At 45.8% G+C, this 19,809-nt stretch overlaps 1 protein-coding gene and 1 non-coding gene across 2 annotated transcripts in view; both read left to right on the top strand.

Annotated features, from left to right (window-relative positions):
- Dus4 (Dihydrouridine synthase 4) overlaps positions 1–19,809 on the top strand; it is a 333,705-nt gene that overhangs the window by 23,388 nt on the left and 290,508 nt on the right. The gene's annotated exons all lie outside the window — the stretch shown is intronic.
- Positions 10,190–10,260, top strand: TRNAG-CCC (transfer RNA glycine (anticodon CCC)). The gene has a single exon. It is a non-coding gene; the product is annotated as a tRNA-Gly (tRNA).

Raw genomic sequence — 19,809 nt, 5'->3', positions numbered from 1 at the left:
TATACCGCTGTATTATTTGATCGTATACCGCTGTATTATTTGATCGTATACCGCTGTTTTATGGCCTGTTTTACACCAATCTGTTTTTGTGTTCGTTATTGAGTGATGTCCACGCCCTACAGTGATGCATTTTAGAGTTTACCGTGCAAGAGAGCAACTCGATTTTTTGTATTAATCTTTTATATTGAATTTCCGTCTTCTGTTTAACAGTAATTGAATATTTTTTTATTGTTCTTATAATGAATTTTCGTTTGTTAAACTAATTGAATATTTATTTATTTTTTTCTATTCATTTTGTATATTGAATTTTCTTTTTATGTTAAACAATAATTGAATATTTTAGTTTTCATACTCTGAAAACTTACTTCTGATATTTAGTATTCTTCGATCCGTTCCTTTTCAAGGAACTGCTGAATGTTCGTTCCCGATTCCTTATTTAGTTTGCCATTTAAGTTAATTCCACTGCGCTTGGAAGGGCGCAAGTCTCGCTCTAAACAGGGGTCGGTGTCTCTTCCGTGAGCTGGAGCGTTGGAGAGAGAGAGAGAGAGAGAGAGAGAGAGAGAGAGAGAGAGAGAGAGAGAGAGAGAGAGAGAGAGAGAGGTCTGTTTCCAGGACTTGGTTCTCGACGACCATACTGTGTAAGGTCGATACCTGAAGTTAGGGGGTAATGGTCGGGATCATGTTCTCCAACCCTAGAAGTTTGGTCGATGTGACCCCAGAAGCTGGGGGTTCTGGTCAGTATCAGTGTTTTTCGACAGGGTTCGACTCTAGGGTCCAGGTCTGTATCTAAACCACATAGCATGACTACATGACCCAATTTAACTCCATAAACAGGTATATATGTATATATCTTTTCCACGAGCCACACACACACACACACACACACACACAGAGAGAGAGAGAGAGAGAGAGAGAGAGAGAGAGAGAGAGAGAGAGAGAGAGAGAGAGAGAGAATGCAGTTTCACCTCATCGCCCCTGTCGCTATACTCTATTCAAGAATTCTTCTGATTTATATGTAGGAGAGAAATGGTTATCAAATTACCAGTTTCCCTCTTTTGTCAGATTATCTCACATTTTTGGAAGTGGAAAGAATCCTTCTAAGTACAAAAGGATATATATTTTTTTCTGACGTCTGTCATGGCCCAGTTCTGCATGATGCAAGTCTGAACATAATTAAGAACCTGTTGTTTACGAGTTGCTGGTTCCCAGAATTGACAAGAGTTTTTACTGCACGAAATTATTTACGAATTTAAGGCTCTTAGAATGTATTGTTTTTCAAAATGTAGTATTTACGTATACGTAGTTTTCTGTATATTTATGAATTATAACTCGTGGTTCATGAATGTGTCTGTTAAGTGTGTGTTGTATTTAGTGAATGCAGAAAATTATATCCATAAAATGGTATAGAGATATAAATGCGGCTCCGTGCGGTTCCTTCTATGCAACGGCCACAGAACCAGCGTTTGAGGTAAAGATTTTGAGAGGGTTGACTGCCGTCATGGCGGTGTACATTGCCCTCCATCTCTCTAGCAGTGGCGGCTCTGCCTGTGTGGATTACTCCTCTCTTATCGTGTGGGATTGCAACCTGCCATCGTGTGTCCTCGTGTCGTTTTGCCACGAGTGTAGTAGACTGCGGTCAGTACGTCTTCAGTGTGACAAGAGAACCTCCATCATTGATCGGCAGTGTGTTGTCTCGCTGGATGACTTATTTTTTTGCCGCTTTGATGTTATGTCCGCGAGACCATGAGATCACCATGAAGGGGCCCCATAGGATCACCAAGAAGGGGCAGCGTTTGGTCACTATGGAGGGACATCATAGAATCACCATGAAGGGCACCATGTGATCACTGTGAAGGGACATTATAGGGTGACCACAAACGGCTCCATATGATGACTATGAAGGGACAACGTAGGATCACCATGAAGGGCACCATGTGATCACTGTGAAGGGACATTATAGGGTGACCACAAAGGGCACCATATGATGACTATGAAGGGACAACGTAGGATCACCATGAAGGGCGCATAGGTCCTTCAGGAAGGAAACACGGTCACTTCAGGAGGGAACACGGTCATTTCAGGAAACACGGTCACCAGGAAATATGGACACTTTTATTAGCATTACAGCCGTATGATTACAGGAGAAGATAAGGTCAAGGGGAGACACGATTATAGTCCTTAATTTCCCTAATGAAGTCGATGATGATAATGAACATTATGTTCTATGGAGGGAGCACGACGCGACAAGTTATGGGACACTGGTAACTGGGAGGAGTTGAGACGTATAGTGTACGCAGAAAGTCTTCTCCGACCCAACATATATTTTCAAAAGTTATATATATATATATATATATATATATATATATATATATATATATATATATATATATATATATATAGAGTACGTGTAGGGAAAGAAACAGTTATCAAAGTGGCCTCTGGACCCTGTGGACCCAAAACATGGACCTAGAATACTTCAGAGACCTTACCAGTTCCACGCCCAGGCGTGCGCAGAGGGGAGTAACCAAGGCCAGAGAGGAGAGATGGCATCGCCCTCGTAAGATATATGAGGGTTGGGGAACGGCCGACGGACAAGGCTTTTTGCGCACACTATATATATATACATATTCCCGGGGAAACATAATGGTATACAGATGGTAGCAATATGGGGAGGAGGACGTGAATACAGCGACATTATGTAACGAAACCGGTGTTACCGGGCTCCTCCTTTATTAGGCTACACCGTGAGTGAAAAGTCAACGAGGCTCTATCACTGGGAGTGTGGTCTCGTCAAAGACCTTCTCTGTTCAAGGAGTCGTTCCTTTCTCTGCTGCTGGGAGAAGCGCAGCCTTGGAGTGGCTGGAGCAGAGGTCCTTGGAGGAACTTTGAGTAGATAGATTAATGAATGAGGATTTATCCGTCACACACACACACACACACACACACACACACACACACACACACACACACATAAGGGTAATTACACTTAGGTAATAAATACACTCACACACACACACACACACACACACACACACACACATAAGGGTAATTACACTCAGGTAATAGATACACACACACACACACACACACACACACACACACACACACACACACACACACACACACACACACACGTACTGGCTCAGTCCTGATGGTAAGCAGGCAGAAGTATGCCAACGCATGGGTGGATGATGGCGGTAATTGAGGCCCCCCCCCCCCCCCCCGTCTGTACCAGCCTGTCACACGTTATGGTGGGGGGAGGGGGGAACACAAGACAAGCGACTCACAAGACATGAGCGTTTAGATAAGCAGGTGTGAGTTGAGCATGGGGCAAAAGCTGGCCCCCCACCCCCCTACATGTACTTTAGTACTGAGGTACAAACACAGTACTGGAGTGGGGTCAGCGTGTACTTGATTTTGGGGAGGGGGGGCTGATAACGTAACCCCCCCCCCCTTCCCAGGCCCCTTTCCCTCATGTGACCCATAAAACACACACACCCCTCCTCCTTACCCCCCCCTCCCCCACTTCATCCTCTCACGTCATAAGGAGTGGGTAGGGAGGTAGGGTAGGGGAGGGGAGGGGGGGGGGATAGTTACAAGTTGGGTTGTCAGAGAGTTTTTTGTTATGTTATTTTATGATAACCCGCATATGAGCTGGGGAGCGGGGGATGGCAGCCGTGGCTCGTCATATCCTGTCGCCGACAGTAGACTCGCTGGCCTGCCTCCTTTTCAGCAGGTCTGCCTTAGATGGATGGATAAGTCGGTAGATAGGTAGATAGATAGATAGCTGGATAGAGAGAGAGATGCCAGTGAAGAATAGATAGATAGATAGATAGATAGATAGATAGATAGATAGATAGATAGATTAGACGGATAGGTAGATAGATACCAGGGAAGGTGGTCGTCATCCATCACACTCGTCTGTTAAGGGTCTGGCGCCTTCCCCCAGCACATGTAGGGAGACACAGACTGTCTGTTACTGTCGTTACTCCGCTGTACCCTCATGGAGGGGGGGGAGGGGGCGGCGTTGTTCTGTTCACCTCTGTTGACTTTATTGTTCTTCACTGTATGGATGGTGTGAGGGACGGGGCGATTGTTCTATATGGATGTTTATGAGGGACGGGTTATTGTTTATGGGGTGTTGTGAGGGACGGATTATTATTCTTTATGGGGTATTGTGAGGGACGGGTTGTTGTTCTTTATGGGGTGTTGTGAGGGACGGGTTATTGTTCTTTATGGGGTATTATGAGTAACGGGTTATTGTTCTTTATGGGGTGTTGTGAGTGATAACTTATTGTTCTTTGTGGGTGTTGTGTGGGATGGATTATTGTTCTTTATAATGGGTGATGTGAGGGACGGGTTATTGTTCTTTGTGAGTGTGTTGTGAGGGACGGGTTATTGTTCTTTGTGAGTGTGTTGTGAGGGACGGGTTATCGTATTTATGAGTGTTGTGGTATAGGGGCCCGAGAGCAGACGGGAATCACCGTTTCGACAGCTTTTTGATGATCTCATTAATGAGGTAATATTCTTGAAGATATTCCGACTCTCTATCCAGAGTCCGCTGTACCCTGAGCTATGTAACCACCCGTGTCATCATGCCCAGTACAGGCACATTCTGTAACGACAGTGTCCACGAGTAATGTATGTACCTTGACCGTCTTAGTATGACTGGGAATGTTGATGCCCAGTGCCATTGTATTCTGTAACTGTATGGCCGATCTGTATCACTGTACCTTTGACTGCTCATACTGCTACCAGTGTCCTGTTCCAAACACACACACACACACACACCTCAGGGTATATGGAATCTGCTTCTGTATTCCTAGTGATTCAAACATTGACAAGTTGTTCTATATATGAGTGGCATATTTTGAACTTGCTTAGTATTACACGGATATTGTTACCTGTGTTGCTGTGAGCATCACTTGCAGTTATATTGTCACTATGTATCATGTATCTAATGTCTCCTAGACCTCTCCTCCTCCCTGTAGGTGTCTCCTAGACCTTCCCTCCTCCTTGTAGGTGTCTCCTGAACCTTCCCTCCTCCATGTAGGTGTCTCCTAGACCTCTCCTCCTCCCTGCAGATGTCTCCTAGACCTCTCCTCCTCCCTGTAGATGTCAGCTAGACCTCCCCTCCTCCCTGTTAATTGTGAGTTGTATCTTTCCCCATATTCTTACGGTTCCTTGGTCATCATGTTCGTCCACTGAGATATATGTAAACGTCGCGAGTGACCCTCCTCACGTTCCTCATGTGAATATGATCACACGAATGTCTTGCTCTCCCCTCTTCCTCCGCCACATCTTCCTCACCAGCAACCAGCGCCTCTCCCTCCTCCACCACCTCATCTCCCTCACTAGCAACCGGCGCCTGTCCCTCATCCTGCGCCACATCTCCCTTACCGGGAATCGGTGCCTCTCTCCTCCTTCACCACCACATCTCCCGCACTAGGAACCAGGACCTCTCCCTCCTCCACCACCATAATCTTCCTCACCAGCAACAGCGCCTCTCCCTCCACCACCACCACATCTCCCGCACCAGTTACCAGCGCCTCTCCCGCCTCCACCACCACATCTCCCTCACCAGCAACCAGCGCCTCTCCCGCCTCCACCACCACATCTCCCTCACCAGCAACCAGCGCCTCTCCGACCCAGCTGTGGCTTTGTCGTCTTGTCTCCACCACCGCCTGTGCTTTCTACCCCCGCCGCCCCCGTTTCACCGCCCTTACCCACAAAGAACGCCCCTTTTCGGTGTTCATCCCTCTTAACAACGCCCATTTGCCAGTGCCGGTCTGCTTAGAGGCGCCTCTGATCTGCTCGTGTCCCCCTATTTATCACCCGTTTTCCACTGGCGTCCTCCTAACGACGCAAATTTTCAGCGTCCGTCTCCCCAGCAATGCCTGTTTTCTACCCCATTGCAACGCTCGTTTTCTTAGCTCACTGCCCTAACAACTCCCATTTTCTGAGCCCAATCCCTCCTAACAACGCCCATTTTCTGAGCCTATCAGCCCCCCCCCCCCCGTCCCGGCACGCCCATTTTCTGAACCCATTCCCCATAGCAACGCCGGTTTTCAGCGCTGACTCCCCAAGCAACGTCCGTTTTCTGTGCCAGTCCTCTAATAACGCTCGTTTTCTGCGCCCATATCGGGAGAAAAAAAAAGCCCGTTTTCGATTTGCTCCTCCTCAATCAACGTCTCATTTACAGACTTTCCCTTGCAGAACGCCACTCCCGAGCCTCTCTTAACCCAGCAACGTCTGATTATTATTATTATTATTATTATTATTATTATTATTATTATTATTATTATTATTATTATTATATTTCTCAAGCATCGCCCCTTACGGTACCCCACCCCATGGCGTTGCTGTCATGAATATTCCCGTATTAAGCGTCAGTCATTTTTCAGTACTCCTCCTCCTCCTCCTCTGTATTGCTTTCTTCCAGTGCCCATCCCCTGAGAACACCCCCCTTTGTGCCCCTTGCCCTGAGTAGCGTCTTTTTTTTTCCCTTAATACCCATCATCGTAGTGACCCCCCCCCTCCTCCCCCCACCCTACTCCATCATGAGGAAGGGCCGCTCGCTCGATAATTCTCCCTAGTTACGCTCCCTTTATGAAACCCCCTCGACATGGGCACCACTTACTAATACGCACCTCCCCTCCACTTCCCCTCCACCTTCCCTACACGAGTGGTGTGTAGTTTCCTCCCCTCCCCCCCCCCCCCGACCCTTCAGAAAACACTTTCCCAACAATTCTTGTTACCAGCCCCTCCTACTACCACCTCCCTCCCTCCTCCTCCTCTTCCACAACTCCCCTTTACTCCCCCATCCCTTAACGCCACTTTGCAATTCCCATATCCATAATAACGCTCCATACGTATCGTCATCCCTCTCCTCAGTAACGCTCTCTCTCCAGTAACGCTCTCCCCAGTAATGCTCCTTCTCAAGTAACGCTACTTCCTTAGTAACGCTCCCTCCTTAGTAATTCTTCCTTCTTGGTAACGCTCTTCCCCAGTAACGCTCCTTCCTCAGTAACTCTGCCTCCCTAGTAACGCTCCTTCCTCAGTAACTCTGCCTCCCTAGTAACGTTTTCTTCCCCTCCTGGTAACGTTTTCCCCTACTAACTATATACCCTAGGCAACGGTCCTCGTCAGCACCCATTACCCCGGCAAGCACCCACCCCCCCACACACACACCCTTTTAACTCTCGTTCCACTAACAAGGTCTCCCCCCCCACCATCACCCCCACGCTCTCCCTTCTTAGCTTCTTTTCCTTCCTTCATTCCAGCAACCTCCCTCTCCCCTCCCGTCCCCCAGGCATCTCTCTCTCTCTCTCTCTCTCTCTCTCTCTCTCTCTCTCTCTCTCTCTCTCTCTCTCTCTCTCTCTCTCCTATTGTGTTAACATCACCTATTCAGCACCCTTCCCTTTCACACCTCCCCTTGTTACCCCACCTCTAATATCCCCGTTGCAGTACCCACGTTACCCTTCTCCCCCCGTAGTTACACCCCCTTCTAGTACCACTGCAGACAATCCCCCTTACATTACCCTATCCCCTTACCACCGACCCATGTTGGTAACGCTGTTGACCCCCCTCCTTTAGCACCGCCTTCCATTATCACCACTACTGACAACCCTCCCCCCCCCCCTTATTTCACCCTTCCCTCCCTCGCGCCTTCCCTCCCCCCCTAACCTACTGTCAGTGTCCTCCCTACTCTCCACGGCTTCTCACGTTGCTCCTCCCTCCCCCTCTCGCAACGACCCCCCCCCCTTCCCCCTTTGAATTACCGTGTCCTTAATCAACCGGCTTGGGTAATAATGGGTAATTATTACACCCCCTTCGTAATTAACTGCCTTCGACACCACTGCCTTTGGTATGCATCCTTGATATTCGTCCTCCTCGAAGTACCTTGCGAATATCCCTCCTTCGTAAGTTGCCCCCCCCTCGCTCCCCCTCTCCCCCTCTGTGAATCTTCTGAGTAAAAGGCGACCTCAGTAAAGCGCCCCCCCCCCCCCCCCCCAGCCAGCAGCCTGGGCGACACACGTAAGTGTTGAGTGTTGCTGGACCTTCTGTGTTGCCACTCCCATCCGACTGTCACAACACCGATGTTACGGACCTGCTTGTGTTCCCGTGTCACGGCTCTGTTGTGTTCCCGTGTCACGGCTCTGCTCTGTTCTGTTCCCGTGTCACGGCTCTGTTGTGGTCCCGTGTCACGGCTCTGTTGTGTTCCCGTGTCTCGGCTCTGTTGTGTTCCCGTGTCACGGCTCTGTTGTGGTCCCGTGTCACGGCTCTGTTGTGTTCCCGTGTCACGGCTCTGTTGTGGTCCCGTGTCACGGCTCTGTTGTGTTCCCGTGTCACGGCTCTGTTGTGGTCCCGTGTCACGGCTCTGTTGTGGTCCCGTGTCACGGCTCTGCTCTGTTGTGTTCCTGTGTCACGGCTCTGTTATGTTTTGGTGTTACGGCTCTAATTTCTTATTGTGTCTCGTCTGTTATGTTCTTGCGTTGTATAGAGCTCTGTTATGAACCTGTGTCACGCCTGTTATGATCCCTTATTACAGTTCTGGTATGTTCTCCTGTCACAGCTTTGTTTGCGGTTTTGTATCATAGCTCTTATTTTCGTGTGTCACGGCTTTGTTATGTTATGTTGTGGCTTTGTTAAGCTCCCGTGGCACGACTCTGTTATGTTCCCATGTGACCGCTCTGTTACGTTCCCGTGTCTTGACAGTGTTACGTTCCTTTGCTATGGCTCTGTTATGTTCCTGTGCTACGTCTGTTATGTTCCTATGTTAGTTCTGTTATGTTCCTGAGTCACGTGTTTCATCTTCTTTGAAAGTTTGTTCCTTTGTTACTTCTGTTATGTTCCTGTGTACAATTATCATGTTCCTGTTTTATGTCTCAAGTGTTCCTATGTTATGTTCTTACATCTCTAATGTTTCTGTGTCATGTTCCTGTATCACTTCTCTAATATTTCTATGTTACGTTCCTTTGTTACATCTCTAATGTTTCTGTGTCATGTTCATTTGTTGCATCTTTAACGTTCCTTTGCTATGCTCCTTTGTTCTATCTCTAGTGTTCCTGTGCCATGTTCCTTTGTTATATCTCTAGTGTTCCTTTGCTATGCTCCTTTGTTATATCTCTAGTGTTCCTGTGCCATGCTCCTTTGTTATATCTCTAGCGTTCCTGTGCCATGTTCCTTTGTTATATCTCTAGTGTTCCTGTGCTATGCTCCTTTGTTATATCTTTAGTGTTCCTGTGCCATGTTCCTTTGTTATATCTCTAGTGTTCCTGTGCCATGTTCCTTTGTTATATATCTAATGTTCCTGTTATGTTCCTTTGTTACATCTCTTATGTTCAGTTATGTGCCTTTGTTACATATCTTATGTTCCTGTTATGTTCCTTTGTTACATCTCTAATGTTCCTGTTATGTTCCTTTGTTACATCTCTTATGTTCCTGTGTCATGTTCATTTGTCACATCTCTCACGTTCCTGTCTAATGTTCCTTTGTCACATCTCAATCCTGTCACGTGTGTTATGTTCACGTCACGTCTGAAATGACCCTGTGTCATGTCCAGTGTCACGTATGTTCTGTTCCTTTGTCGCATGTGTGTTACGTTCCAGTCACGTATGTTACATTCCCATGTCACATCTGTTACGCCCCTGAGCCGTTCCCTCATTGTTACGTTCGTATGTCCAGTGTCTGTGTTACGGTTAGGGGGAGGAGGGGGGGAAGGTGGGGTTGGATAGGGCTTTTCTCACATCTCTTCCATCTCGTCACGTCTCTCACATAGCTGTGCGTTCCCTTATTATCATAACGTTGCTTTCACTCACCCCCCATGTGCCCGGCTCATTTAGGAAGAGATGTTTGATATATCACCGTTACTAGTGGTTTCATCATGGAATATATCTTTTAGGATAGAGATCAAGTTATTTAGCTCAGTAGTGTGTTATCTGCTTACCCTGCAGTGCTTACCTTGTAGTGGTACACGTCGAGGTAGAATGATGAGTTCACCCGTATCTACAACGAACTGTGGGGGGATTGTTACATGTAGAAGTAATGGGAACCAATATTCTTTGTATTTAGTTTTAAGAGGAAAAAGAATCAAATGATTTCTGTAATATTTGAATTTCATAACGCTGTTGTTACACCCTGTTATAACGGATGGACTAGGTTTAAAATACTCGCATACTCGTGTAGGGCGCCGCTGGTGTAGTGGTATCATGCAAGATTCCCATTCTTGCGACCCGGGTTCGATTCCCGGGCGGCGCATTAGTTTTCGTGTAAATCCGCGTCAGTTTTGTTACCTAGTTGCAAGGTTGACGTACAGTCACTCCTGGCGGAACAGATATATATATGTTCATAAATATATATGTATATATTTTTTTTTTAGAAGTATAACGGAGTAAATCTATGGTAAGGGGATTGTGGTGGTGGTCGGTGGCTGTGAGGGCTGGGGTAGGTGGCTCCGCCTCCTCCCTGAGTGGTGGGAGGCCATCCCCCAGCCGTCCCCTCCCCTCCCAACACACACACACACACACACACACACACACACATACTCCTGGCCCCTGGCAACAGTACCCTCCTCTCCTCACCCTACGCCCCTCCACCACTCCCTCCAGTATTAGGCATCTCCTCTGGTCTAAGTGTCATTTGTATGTATATATATATATATATATATATATATATATATATATATATATATATATATATATATATATATATATATATATATTGTAGGAGGCTAACATTAATGTTATGGGTCACCTCTTACATTTCAGATACTTAACTCACTCTGTTCTAGGTTTTTGTAGAAAATTCTAAACATGTGTATTATTATTACGTTCTGATAGTGACAATATTTGTCATCTTCCCTTGATTTAATTATACTGTCAGATTTTCTGATTATTTCAGCGATATTGAAATTAATGAAAGTATTACCTCTGCATTTCCACGGAGTTAACTTATTATATTAATCTCTAACGTAGGGGAGGAGTTCCACGTTTTGACATCTGTCCACGCACGTATACATGTTGCCCACCTGCCACCAGGCCTGACACCTAGCGGCTGCCTGCGCAACCACGCACATAAACAAACGGTAGGCGGCAGATGAGAGGGGAGGTATTTACGGGCGCGCCTGAGCCAGGGCCCTGCATGAGGGCAGGCGACGCAGTGCATCCTCATATGTTGCTTGTTTGATCAAGATCGCATGGATCCATGCTGTTGTCCACATGGTTGTTGGCCTTCGTCAATTCTTATTTTTTAACGATTGAAAGCAAACTGATATCGTATAGTTCTGTACGTAGAGAGACATACCATGCTGCATTTAAGGTTGTGCAGGTAATGTGATATTGCAGAACTCATACGACGGTATTTTCTTTTTTCTTTTTTGTATCTGAAGGCTTCACGCATCTCAGAGTAAAGGTAGAACTGTTGTGAAACCGAGCTTATTCAACACGAAGGTATACATGATGTTTCTATAAACTGGATTTGCGTTTGAATATCTTGATTAAGCCTTTTGCTGGATGATTTGATAGTGTATTGCAACACATTATCTCCCACCAAACCCCTTTCTCATTTACAACTGTAGCCCACTTATATCTTGTAGGGATAATATAAGGAAAATCTTATCCTTCAGCTGCAGATGAAAACAAATTTATCTTAGACAATGAATTTCAGGAAGTTTACGAAGCTATGTAGAACTGCCTGTTAGATTATGTTATGTTTCGTACATCGAAATGACGCATCCAACGAGTAACGTAGGTGGGAGGACTTGGGAAGGGGAGATGACAGGAGACCTGGTGAGTACTGTAGGTGGGAGGACTTGAAGGGGAGATGACAGGTGACCTGGCAAGCAGTGTAGGTGGGAGGACTTGGGAAGGGGACATGACAGGAGACCTGGTGAGTACTGTAGGTGAGAGGACTTGAAGGGGAGATGACAGGTGACCTGGCAAGCAGTGTAGGTGGGAGGATTTGGGAATGGGAGATGACAGGAGACCTGGTGAGTAGTGTAGGTGGGAGGACTTGGGAAGAGATGACAGGAGACCTGGTAAGTGGTGTAGGTGGGAGGACTTGGGAAGAGGAGATGACAGGAGACCTGGTGAGTGGTGTAGGTGGGAGGACTTGGGAAGAGGAAATGACAGGAGACCTGATAGTCTGTGGTGAGGTTATCAGTAATGAAAAAGACAAGGTAAGAATGTATCTAGGGTGAGGCTGTCAGAATGTCTCACGGTGACACCAACCTTTCAGCCTCTAAAGTGCATTGTTGTAGTTATTGTTGTCAGACGACCCCCTGACTCCCAGATCTGAAGTGGGTTGTCGTAGTTATGGTTGTCAGACGACCCCCTGACTCCCAGATCTGAAGTGGGTTGTCGTAGTTATTGTGACACCAGTGATTGTCGGACGACCCCCTGATCCCAGACAGATGGAGGCGTATTGTTCAGTGGAGGGGTAATGAGTGTGTGTGGAGGACCCTTGATAATGTCAAGACGATCTGAATCTAGACCTTCAGAATCGAGTCTCACTAAGTTATGAAACAGAAAAGATTAGCCAACTGCTGAATATTATCTGAGTGTACCACCTCACACAATATTGCCTCCAAGGAAACCATGTCGCCTTTGTGAGTGACGATAAATGATGATGGGATTCATGGACTTACGAAGTTTATTTTTCTCTCACGAGTTTTTATGGAGATTCAAATTTAATTAATTCATCCCCAGACCCACGATTAAAAAAAAAGAGGCCACAAAAACTAGATTTATAAATCGTCCTACGCAAATTTCTCTCACGCATGAGTAAGAGACATTTTGGAGGGAGACTTGTATCTGTGGGAGGGTGGAGGGGTGCTGGGTCCACGGGTCCTTACTTACCCTCCTCCTCCTCCTCCTGCTGCTGACTGGGGAGACTTGTCCTAGAAACCTTAAAGCTTCGTGACAGATGGCGTCGCTAATCCTGTTCCTAATGTCAAGAAAATTGCAGATGAGGTCACACGGGATGAACGAAGGCGCAGCAGAAGTGTTGGGTACAACACTGGGAACTTGTGTTGGCAGAGGAGGGTGTTTGCCCGCGTGACGTGACTCGCGCGTCCTGTGACTGGTCGTGTCACAGTTGACTCCGTGACAGGACTGTGTATGCACACACGTGACGTTACTCTCTCTCGTCCCGTGACTGTTTGTGTCGTAGATGGCCCCGTGACAGGACAGTGTACATTCGGCCGAGTTGGTTTAGGCTTTGATGTGGAAGTAGAACGCTCAAGGCAGCATAGAGAGAGACCCGCGTGTGTCAGTCCTTCTCTCCTGTAGATCTCAGAGGATTGTATACACTTCAGCTTTCAGCGTCGGCGGCTCGTGATGGGAATGTAATCAGCTTCAGTGGAACGATTTTGAAATCGGGGCAGAAATGCGAGGGTGGTGCGTCTCATCAGGCGCGTGGGTGTCAACGTGCTCCTTAAGTCATAGTTACTCGGTCCTGAGCCGTTGTTGTCAAGCGAGGATGACCTCTTGAAGTAGATGGGAGTGTCTTAACAGAGTGGAGGGTTTGGTAGAGTGGGTCGAGGCACAGACGTTGTCATGAAGGATATACAGAATCGTGAGTCATCGCCGTCCAGCCTAACCCTTCTGCACTCGAATCATATCAAGCGAGTACATCTCCAGACTCTGTCCTGCTGTGGTGTGGTGGGGGTGTGGCGTGGTGTGGTGTGGTGGGGTGGGGTGGGATAGGGTGTGGTGTGGTAGGGTGGGGTGGGTGATTACTACTTTGTGTGTTATTGAGAGTTTTACTCTCGTGTTGCCCTCGTCTGTGTGTGTGTGTGTGTGTGTGTGTGTGTGTGTGGGTGAGTGGATGGGTGTGTGGGTGTGTGTGTGTGGGAAGTGTCGTGGTCATGTTGTTGAAGTCAGCACGGACGCTCCCAGGGTAGCATGGGTGCGAATCCTGGGCGCGGCAGTCGGCCCACAGCCAATCCCAGCCGTCCATCCTACCCTTAAGGGCTGGTCGATAAATGGGTACCTGGCTTAGGCTGGTATATGATAGGACTTTGTCCACGACAGTGGCGCTGTGGAGGTAGTGTACAACGCCATGTTAACGTCAGACAGTAAACCTGGCCATATATAAAGGGATTCAGATTCCATTAATGGATACTAGTTAAGAGAAACTGTCACCAGTTGTTTGAAAACAGTCGATGATATCCGCACCAAACAACGTTCCTCCATACACTGCTATTGTCTCCAGTCAAGAATTTTTGGCTTAGAAAAAAAAAAAAAAGACGTCCTGTTACACCACACCCACCATACGTATTTACCTCACCTCGCCCCACTGGTGATATATTTTTTGTTCCAAAAAATCAAAATGAATGTGAAAGATGGAAGAGTTGAGGACGTTCCAACAACCATCGATGATAACGTGGAGCTCGATCAGTTCACAGTGGAAGACTTCCAGTGCTGCTCTCAGGAACATTGTGACGCTTGCGTGACGTCAGTGGCATATTACTGCGAACGAGACAGCTTATCTATATGTACGTACACGACTTTTTAACATGATGGCCGTCTTGGATTCTTTTGGATCACTGTCCGTAATCAGTGCTGGCACATTATCCGAGGACAAGCGTTCCTATACTCAAAGGATGTGCGGTAACCTCTCCTCGTTATCCACTGATAAGTGTTTGTAGTCTTTAGCTAAGAGCATCTTTAACAACTTCTGTCGCTCTACCTTCCCTTCATCTTTCCGTTCTGACGGTACCATAGATGTCTCTCCAGTAGACAAAGCAACTCTCTTTGGTTCCCGTTTCTCCTCTAAATCTACTTTGGATGACTCTAACAGTCCTTCTTCCCAGATGCTCATCTAAACATTCAGGTTTTCCCATAGAACTTTCAGGCAGAGGAAAATGAAATACTTGACATTTATTTTGCTCCCGAGAGCTGGGTACTTGTGTGCCCCCCACCTTTAGTTAGACCACGCGGTACTCGGTAAGCTGCTGCGTCACATGGTTACTGTGTGTCCATCGGCAACTCAAGGGTGGGCCGTTTTGATAACTGTTTCTTTCCCTACACCTGGAGGATTTGGAACTCTCTGCCTCCTTATGTCTTTCCCAGTAAATATGACATGGAGCATTTCAAAAGACAGATCTTTCACTTTACCCAGAATTCCTGAATGCTTTCCCTCGTCTCTTCTTTCTCCGTCTCATAATTCTCTCTATTTCATATAATGCCCGGCCTTGATGTGGGCTTTTACCACTGACTGGAGCCTCTGATGGGGAATTTTTCTTCCCCAGTTCAGAGCTTCCAGTTTGTCAGAGTTAATTTTCGTTTTTAAATACAAAATTTCCCCTCTCTGTGCCCTCCAATTTTGTATCCATTCACTGGTGAAGGATACGGTGGTGTTGTTCCGACGCCATACATACATGTTTTCCGGGAATATTTTTATGAAATACTGATTTCCATATTTTTCATTTGTATATCTTTTTCCCGAATAACTTTGTTCTCCCAGTGTTGCCAGCGCGTGAGGTCCACTTCCTCTGAGACTAAAGTAAAAAATTCATCTGGAGAAAATCCTGCAGCTCAGCCTGTCTCTCGGAAAGGGACACACACACACACACACACACACACACACACACACATATATATATATATATATATATATATATATATATATATATATATATATATATATATATATATATATATTTTTTTTTTTTTTTTTTTTTTTTTTTTTATACTTTGTCGCCGTCTCCCGCGTTTGCGAGGTAGCGCAAGGAAACAGACGAAAGAAATGGCCCAACCCCCCCCCCCCATACACATGTACATACACACGTCCACACACGCAAATATACATACCTACACAGCTTTCCATGGTTTACCCCAGACGCTTCACATGCCTTGCTTCAATCCACTGACAGCACGTCAACCCCTGTATACCACATGACTCCAATTCACTCTATCTCTTGCCCTCCTCTCACCCTCCTGCATGTTCAGGCCCCGATCACACAAAATCTTTTTCACTCCATCTTTCCACCTCCAATTTGGTCTCCCTCTTCTCCTCGTTCCCTCCACCTCCGACACATATATCCTCTTGGTCAATCTCTCCTCACTCATTCTCTCCATGTGCCCAAACCATTTCAAAACACCCTCTTCTGCTCTCTCAACCACGCTCTTTTTATTTCCACACATCTCTCTTACCCTTACGTTACTTACTCGATCAAACCACCTCACACCACACATTGTCCTCAAACATCTCATTTCCAGCACATCCATCCTCCTGCGCACATCTCTATCCATAGCCCACGCCTCGCAACCATACAACATTGTTGGAACCACTATTCCCTCAAACATACCCATTTTTGCTTTCCGAGATAGTGTTCTCGACTTCCACACATTTTTCAAGGCTCCCAAAATTTTCGCCCCCTCCCCCACCCTATGATCCACTTCCGCTTCCATGGTTCTATCCGCTGACAGATCCACTCCCAGATATCTAAAACACTTCACTTCCTCCAGTTTTTCTCCATTCAAACTCACCTCCCAATTGACTTGACCCTCACCCCTACTGTACCTAATAACCTTGCTCTTATTCACATTTACTCTCAACTTTCTTCTTCCACACACTTTACCAAACTCAGTCACCAGCTTCTGCAGTTTCTCACATGAATCAGCCACCAGCGCTGTATCATCAGCGAACAACAACTGACTCACTTCCCAAGCTCTCTCATCCCCAACAGACTTCATACTTGCCCCTCTTTCCAGGACTCTTGCATTTACCTCCCTCCCGATATATATATATATATATCGAGGGAACAGCTAAATTTAAGATTTACTTGTCAGAAATCTATTCAATTATTTAATTCAAATCTTGTTGAAGGACCCAAAAATTTAGGACACACCTGTAGGGGGGAAAAATCTCTCACACAGGGCCTTTGCGTCTTCCTCCTCGCGAAATATATGGACTATATTATAGCTGTTGCCCACTTGTTAACCACCGCTGAAGAACGTATTTTGAACCTGATAATATTATAACTCTGCTCGCGGACAAAATACCTTCACGTCAGTTCTCGAAGAATTAGAAGAGAATGAATATTTAGGGTAATGAAAGAATATTTAGGGTAATGAAAGAATGTTTAGGGTAATGAAAGAATACTTGGAGTATTTGGAATATTTAGCCGTCAATGAAACTGAAAAAAAGGATAAAGAGAAAGTAAAATAAAAAGCAAAGAAGAGGAATCTAATTGTTTTTCAGCGAGTAGAAAACTTGCCATTTAGGAAAGGTCCTTCAGCAGTTGTTAGGATAGACATGAGCAGGTCAAGAGCGATCAGAGCTTAGCGCTGTCAGGAAAGAGGCGGACACAACAACCGTCAACCCATGACTTCCCCGCGGCCTCTCGATGACCATGTGACGCAGTGGCTTGCGAAGTGGTATTGCACTCTCAGGGTGATGGAAGACGGAGTCAAGGAGCCACTTCCTTGGGAGCAGAGACGGAAGTAGTACCTGAAGAAGAAGGAGAGAGAGAGAGAGAGAGAGAGAGAGAGAGAGAGAGAGAGAGAGAGAGAGAGAGAGAGAGAGAGAGCCAACATTGCAACTTATGGCAATTTTTTGTTCGTACATTAGAGGGGTAGAGTTGATCTGTTGGACTGTTCTGGATACGACGTTGTCCTGGACGTATATGGAGTTAGAACCTCTTTAGATGTGAGAACAATACTTTTCTACGTGGGACCGATCCGTCACCTTATGGTGAGAAGGACATATACTTCCTCAGAGGCAGACGGTGCCGTTGGTGTGGTGTGGGAGGTGCAGGATGCGTGACGAGGGTTCTGAGGTGAAGGAGGACATTCATAGCGAGAGTTGCTCGGGAATCACTGGCCAGGTTACTACAAGGCTGAATAAGAAGTGGTGGTAGTAGGGGAGGTGGGCTGTGGTCTGTTGATAAAGAGATACAGACGCTCTTGATAAAAAGGAGGGAAGGAAATAGAGAGACAGTCAGCTACCATACATTAACACATTAGCAAACAAATGTGGGTGACTGTGTGTATATATATATATATATATATATATATATATATATATATATATATATATATATATATATATATATATATGTGTGTGCGTATGGGTGTTACCGGACTCCACTTGTTCGAAGGTACACCGCGAGTGAAAGGTCGTCTTTGGCGAGGCTGTTACCACTTGCAAGATAGCTCCTCACTTCCAACACGTCAACAGATTTCCCTGCAGCTGGAAGTAGCGCTGCCTTGGTCTGCAGGAGTCATTAGAAGGCTCCTGGGTAGCGCCAAGACTCCTTCATAGAAAATGGTCCTGGGTGATTATATTTATGTAAATAGAAAGATAGATAGATAGATAAATATAGATAGATAGAAAGAGATAGATAGGTAGATAGATAGATAGATAGATAGAGAGATAGATAGATAGATAGAGAGAGAGAGAGAGAGAGAGAGAGAGAGAGAGAGAGAGAGAGAGAGAGAGAGAGAGGTGAAATGGTTTGGACACATGGAGAGAAGTAAGGAAAGGTTGACAAAGAGGATCCGTGTTACAGAGGCGCGTGTGACTCGTATGAGGCAAGATAGTGCCTAAAAACTGGCCTCCGTATCTTGGGCTAAATAGTTCAGACCAGGGGAGTCAGTCACACGACCAGAAAGCTAAAGCAGCTGTGCTGGGCCTTAAATGGGGAAAACAGACCGCTGCCGTATTAGTCCACACACACACACAAACACACACACACACACACACACACACACACACATTTATTTCAGTGTTTTTGCGTAATTCGTATTTCGCACGTCTGTACTCATGTCATTATCTTGTTATTTGTGCGTTATTTCCATAGTGCTGCTACTGGGCAGCAGGTGGTGCTGTAATGAAGATCGCTCGGCTCACAACGTGTTGTTGGGTGAAGTTATAATATACATGGCGACGCTGGTTCTTGGGGCCGTCTGAGGTTCTCATAATTGCTGTGTGGGATGAGTTTGATGGTTGTGTGGGTACGAAAGGTTGTTACACTGTGTGCAAAATGCTTTTTGTATCCTTGTTGTTCTGTATTCTGATACCCAGGGATGCATTCGTAATATGAATAAATATATTACACTTTCTTTTTCTTTCTTTCAAACTATTCGCCATTTCCCGCGTTAGCGAGGTAGCGTTAAGAACTGAGGACTTTGAGGGAATATCCTCACCTGGCCCCCTTCTCTGTTCCTTCTTTTGGAAAATTAAAAAAAAAAAATGAGAGGGGAGGATTTCCAGTCCCCCGCTCCCTTCCCTTTTCGTCGCCTTCTACGACACGCAGGGAATACGTGGGAAATATTCTTTCTCCCCTATCCCCAGGGATAAAATATATTACACATCAATACATATTCCTATGAGTCCACGGGGGAAAATGAAACACGATAAGTTCCCAAGTGCACTTTCGTGTAATAATCACATCATCAGGGGAGACACAAGAGAGAAATAAAAGTCAGTTGATATACATCGAAGAGACGAAGCTAGGACGCCAGTTGGTATATATATATATATATATATATATATATATATATATATATATATATATATATGAGATCTTTCTCTGACGCAAGCTTACCCGGTAGCTGACCTATCTTGACACCTAGTGATAAGTATCCTCATCCAGTCTTCTTAAGCTGTAGGTAGACGTGCATATTTCCTAACCTGACTGCAAATAGTTTTATTAAATAAGAATTGGCCTTCAGATACATTATAATTATAGGCTGAGATGATGACACTTCTGCTTTTAGATTTAACTTCATAGTTTATAATTATTCCACTTTAACTTTACCGCGTGAACGCCAAGTTTTGTCCAATTGGTACTGCGAATTT

Source organism: Panulirus ornatus, chromosome 7, assembly GCF_036320965.1.
Source record: "Panulirus ornatus isolate Po-2019 chromosome 7, ASM3632096v1, whole genome shotgun sequence".
In the NCBI taxonomy this organism is placed as follows: domain Eukaryota; kingdom Metazoa; phylum Arthropoda; class Malacostraca; order Decapoda; family Palinuridae; genus Panulirus; species Panulirus ornatus.
The sequence above is the reverse complement of the archived record's forward strand: the minus strand, read 5'-3'. Positions and strand labels throughout refer to the sequence as shown.